Source organism: Mustela erminea, chromosome 6 (genome assembly GCF_009829155.1).
Source record: "Mustela erminea isolate mMusErm1 chromosome 6, mMusErm1.Pri, whole genome shotgun sequence".
Classification (NCBI taxonomy): Eukaryota; Metazoa; Chordata; class Mammalia; order Carnivora; family Mustelidae; genus Mustela; species Mustela erminea.
Window position 1 is genome coordinate 140,154,184 of NC_045619.1, and position 6,000 is coordinate 140,160,183.

Below are 6,000 nucleotides of genomic sequence, written 5' to 3' on the forward strand. Positions count from 1 at the left end.
CTACAAAGGATCATATAAGAAGAGAAGTACAATCAGCTAAAGTCTGGGGATTAGGGAAAGGGAGAAAAGAAAGAAAGACGAGAAGGAGTTGGTTAACTGACACTAAAGAAACGGACGACTGAGGACATCAGGTAACATCGTCCTTATGATCACAGACCCCAGGACAAGAACCAAACCTTTCCCGTGATCAAACACAGACACACGACCGCGGTCAAGCGAGGGTCAGGAACACACAAACATAAAGAAGTCAGGGATCACGAACTTACTGATTTCAGGGCAAAAAGCATTGCTCAAAAGATTTTTTTATAATCATGAGATTTGCAATTCACAAAGAGGAAAAAATAGGAGCATCTATGCACCAAATGTAATTACTTCATTATTCATAGCAAACACTGGAGGAGATATAAAAAGAATAAATAGTTAGAAATAATTGATGGTCTTTGCCAGACTAAGGCCACAGGAGGTAAAAGAGGATAGACAAGACCTAAAAATACAGTAAGCATATTAATTATATATATAAATTTAACATTAGGTTATTAATATAGTAATATAGTTAATATTCAGTATATAGATAATATATTAATATATGTTGATAATATATTAATATTAAATTAATAATATATTAGTGATATATTACTAATAAAATAGTAATAGTATATAGTAATAGTAATATAATTAGTAATACATTACTAATATATTATAAATTTATTATGGTGGATCTAATATATTAAACGCTGTATCCTGAAACAGAAATTACATTTTTTCAAGTGTCCTTGGAAGGAGCCTTCATGGTTGGCTATATTTTAGGCCACAGGCAAAATCTTAATATATCCCAATATGTAGAGCCATATGGATAATCTTATATAATCCCAATTCAATAAAACTAGGAATTAATTTTAAAACAGAAAATAAAATATCGTACTCCCTGGAAATTTTTAAAGGCTTCCATAACATTTGTATCAAAGAGAAAAACAAGAACAAAATAGAAAATACCCGCGAGAGTCTGAAAGTGAAAATGACAAATCCAAACCCATGGGATTTAGCCACATATTCCTAAGATTATTATTTTAAGTGATCATATTAATTAAAGAGTTAGAATAAACAAAATGAATCAAGCACCCATGCAAGAAGGTAGAAATACAACAAAATATAGCTTAGAAAAGCAGAAGGATGTAATGAATAAAAATAAAAGCCTAAAATGATGGTGTGTAAAACAGAAAAATATAGAATTATATTTGTTTGAAAGCAAATAGGTAAGCTGTTGATTAAACAAGATAACAAGAAGAAAGTACAAATATACCAAGTATGGAATCAAGGCAAATAGCTCCAGACACAGAGGAAAGGAAAGTTATTTTAAAAGAAGACTTTGTTGAGTTTCATCAAATATGTCAGAAAATCTGGACCAAGGAGTGAATTTGGAGGACAGTATAATTTCTTAAAATGTCTTATAATTTCTTTTTTTAACATTTTATTTATTTATTTGACAGAGATCACAAGTAGGCAGAGAGGCAGGCAGAGAGAGAGGAGGAAGCAGGCTCCCTGTCGAGCAGAGAGCCTGATGTGGGGCTCGATCCCAGGACCCTGAGATCATGACCTGAGCCGAAGGCAGAGGCTTTAACCCACTGAGCCACCCAGGCACCCCTCTTATAATTTCTTTAGACAAGTTATGAAATTTAAATAGACCAACTATCACAGGAGAAATCAGAAAGAAGACCAAAGTCCTACTGTCCAAAACAGCAAGTCCACAGGGGAACCCTTAGGGCCATCGAATCCTGATGTGCTGTTCTAGGGCATAGAAAATGAAGGGAGGCTTGCTTCACATTTCTGTATGAGCCAGCACAGTAGTGATACCTATTAAATATATCCCAAAGAAAACTATGTCATTATCACTTAAGATTGTCAAGTCAAAAATTCTAAATAATATATAGTGTGGCATTAGCATCTTCATTAGTTTGAGGAGAGATCCTTAGTCCTGGGGTAAGTCCATTCCCAGAGATGTGGCGATCAGCCCCAGCGAGAAGGGAAACATTTTGGCAGTAAGACAAACATGCTGAGGGCTGGAGTGCTCACTCCGTTGTTTTGAAGGAACCAGTCCTGGTTTGGGAGGGTTCATTTCCAGGGTTGGCTTGGAGACCCAAGTTTGTGGGAGTCAGCTTCATCTTATGATTTTTTTTTTTAATTTGACAGAGAGAGAGTCAACTGTGGCATCCAAAGACTTGTCCAAAGACATTGCTGTTTCTAGGAGCCTATGGTCAACCAGGTAGCATTTCAGCCTAGCAGAAGGAAAATCAGGTAGGAAACATGGACCAGACATACTAAAGATGGCTAGAGGTAGGTAACATAACTAGGAAGAGATGCTCAGGGCACGGACAAGGATGTGTACAACTCTAGGGAACACACCCTTCCCAGAGGCAGGAGGGTGTTCAAGGACTGGGAGACAGTCACGCTGAATTCTCAGTGGAAGGAACTTTGGTCTAGACACACAGGCAATGACTCGGCCCTGCAGATTAGGATCTCATTGGAGAGAGACAAGGTAGATGTGGGGCTCTCTGCACCCCCAGTCTGGGGCAGGGGGTGGGTAGACCAGATTGTAGGAGACAGCCGTCTTCCCTGGGAGGGTAGGACATCAGAGACCTGGTGAACAGATGAAATAGATGTGAACAGATTTATTTGTCCAGGGCCTGGGTGAATTTCGAGAAGAAAACCCAAGCTGGGCCCGTGATGGTCTGTGCACCTGTCAGGGCAGCCCACCAGCCCACCAGCCGGCCAGCCAGCTGTTCTCTCCAGGCTCCTCCTTCTTAACTCTCTCCTTTTCTTATCTGCCTGTCTGTTATTTATTTGAATGCAACTACAGGACCATGAAGCTACCATATGAATAAGAAAGCCTGTGTGATGTCTTAGTCTGTCCTCCCGTCAGAAGAGGAAGGGAGCCCTCCAGGATCTCTTTCGTAAGAACATCAAGCCAAGAACATCACAGGGGCTCGCACTCTCAAGGACCTCCTCACATCCCAGAGGGCCCGCCTCCTAATAACGTCACTGAGAATAGGATTCAACATGTGAATCTCGAGAGGACACAAGCATTCCGTCTATAGCACCTGGTCTTTTCCAGGCTATGTTAGAAGGAGCAAACCCTGTAGAAACCATTTGGATATCACTGAAATCCCATTGAGTGCCCGGAGTGACAACTGAGCCAGCCCGAGAGCCCATAATGAGAGGGACCCGCCGCTGGAAGCGATGTGAGGAAGCACATCTTCCCATCCCACAGCCTACAAAACCGGCACCAACAAGGAACCCAAGAGAGGCAGGTTCTACAAGGAAATCGATTGTTAACCGACTATGGTTTACCAACTCTTCCGGTTGTTTGACGAGTACTAAATCCGTGATCCGGAATCCGGCTCACTATTTGCTTCTACAACTGGCATTCTACGTACTCCCCTTCCCCTCAATCCTCATGTGACATGGTGGAGAATTACATCTATCAGGTAATCCCCATAAAGATGGTTTGAGAAAGAAGCCATGAGAGTGTCTCAGCCCAAGCTGCTGTAACAAAATATCACAGACGTTGCTTTTTTGGTCACAATTCCAGAGCTGCAAGTCTGAGTTCTAAGTGCTAGCAGATCTGGTTGCTGGTGAAAGGGCTCGCTTGGTCGGGGGTAGGCGGCTGCCACCTTGCTGTATGACGGAGAGAGAGCTCTGAACCCTTTCTCTTCACATAAGCATACTCCTCCCATCGTGGGTGCCCCTGCCTCCTGACCTCATCTAAACCTGACTGCCTCCCAAACACCCTACTTCCTAATAGCAACACACGGGCAGATAAGGCTTCAACACCTGCATCTGGGGACACACCAACGCGTCGTCTCTAACATAGTGAGCAAAGAACCACACTTCCCAGGGGCTCAGAAAACTTCTGGAAGCTGCCTTTTCCGGGAGTGAGGAAGAAGGAGGAAGCCTGGGCTGGCTCAGCTGCTGTCCGTGTCCTCGAGTGTGGTGTGGGGCGGGTGTGGGGGCTGAAGTCCCATGGAGGTTTCCAGTCGGGAGACAGAGCTAAGAGTAACCCGGTGGTGAGAGAGGACAAGATTGTAGCCTGTTCGCTCACAGGAACCACAGAGGGCATGGGGAGCGGCGTCCATACTAGAGTCTGAGAAACAGAATCGCCGAGTAGAATACAGCAGCCGTACGCCCTTCAAAGAAAGATATACTAACGATCTACTTTTTTTTTTTTCCAGGTTGAAGTTTCTAGAGGCAGGTCCACTACCCTTCTGTTACCTCACATGTAAACCAGGCAGGGGAAGCGGGGGGACTGGCTTTTACTTCGGTAACACTTTGACAAATCTGTGAGGTTGTATACAGTAGGCCCCGAACAGCGTAGCGGGGAGGGGTGCCAACCCCACCCTCACCCCGCACAAGTCGGAAATCCACATGTCACTTCGGACTCCCAGAAAACTTAACTTCAAATAGCCTCCTAGTGACTGGAAGCCTTACGGGTCACATAACCAGTCAATTAACACTCACCTTGTATGTTGTATGTAGTAGAGATTGTGTTCGTTCTCCCAGTAAAGCAAGCTAGAGAAAACAAAACATTATTAAGAAAATCATAAAAGGGACGCCTGGCTGGCTCAGTCAGTAGAGCAAGCGACTCTTAATCTCGGGGACGTGAGTTCGAGCTCCGTGTCGGGTGCAGAGATCACTTTTAATGAATAAATAAATAAAATCACAAGGAATAGAAAATACATTTACAGTACTGTACTGTATTTATTAGGAAAAAAAATCCACGTGTAAGTGAACCCACGCTGTTCAAACCTGTGTTGTTCATGGTCAGGGGCGTTATCCCTTTTCCAGATGACCCTTCATGAGGTGAAATGGCTTTGTCACGGGCACAGTTGGCCAGCGGCACAGCCGGCGGCCCCTTGTTGGAGACTGTTCTGTCTCAGTGGCTCCAAGAGGAAAAGGAGTCTTGGGCTAAGCTCTCAGGCCAACGTAAAATGTAGTTCCTAGACAAGGAGAGTGGAAGTCATTGATGACATAAGATGTTCATTGAATATTTCAGAAAGAAAATGACCCTACAAAGGGCCTCTGATGGTCTCTGGCTCTCTATCAAGCTCTGAGCAGGGGAAGGGCCCTGAAAACAAACACAGAGTCTGGGCTGGGTCTCTCTACCCTGAACGAGGCATGGGACGGTGCGCAGGAACCCTGAGTCCGAGATACCGAGTTCTCAGGACCCTCTGAGTGGATCTGCTGTCTCCCGAGCCTCCCTAATTGGCCAGACATGCCTGGCTTCCTTCTTGCCAGAGTTCTGTGCATTTCCCAATCATGACAACACACATTTACAGGCAGCTTTTTGGCTTACAGACCACAGACGTGATCACCTCCATTGTTGAGGAGGTCAAAGAAACCTTCTTTCCCTCATGGCCGAGTGTATTAGAAACTTCATTCTTTCCTCCACTCCTGTCAAAAGTAACTGATACGACCTTCATTTTACAAGCGGAGAATCTGCGAGTTCATGGGATCGAGGCGTATAGCCAGGGCCATGCAACAAGCAGGCAGGATAAATAAATCGTGGAGACTCAGAAGAGGGACAAGATATGAGGCTTGTCTTGGGGTGGAAGATCGGGGCAGGCAGGAAGGTCCAGGACGGAGAGCAGCGTTCAGCAGGCCGGCGGGCAGGAGGGCCGAAAGCGAATGGGAGAGTTCATCGGAAACTAGAGATCAGCAGGGCAGATGTTCTAGAAACACCGGAGATGAGGGAGATGCTTGGGCTGCTGGCAACGCAGCACACAGGCCATTAGAGAGGAGGCCAGGAGGGGAGGAATCAAGGGCCGGGGTGCACTGGAAGGAAACAGTTGGTCGACTGACAGTTTGATCAAAATTATAATTTGACCCAAAATAATAACTCCCAGGGGCACCTGGGTGGTAGGGTCGGTTAAGTGCCCCACTCTTGGTTTCTGCTCAGATCATGATCTGAGGGTCGTGAGGCCGACCGACTCCTACACAGGGCTCCAC

At 44.9% G+C, this 6,000-nt stretch overlaps 1 protein-coding gene across 1 annotated transcript in view; it reads left to right on the forward strand.

Annotated features, from left to right (window-relative positions):
• The window catches only part of LOC116594428 (spidroin-2-like), a 7,308-nt gene extending 2,619 nt beyond the window's left edge, over positions 1-4,689 (forward strand). The window contains 2 exon segments of the mRNA XM_032349819.1: positions 2,192-2,292; positions 2,855-4,689. The gene's annotated coding sequence lies outside the window, so the exon portion shown is untranslated.
• Positions 4,690-6,000: the final 1,311 nt, after the last annotated feature.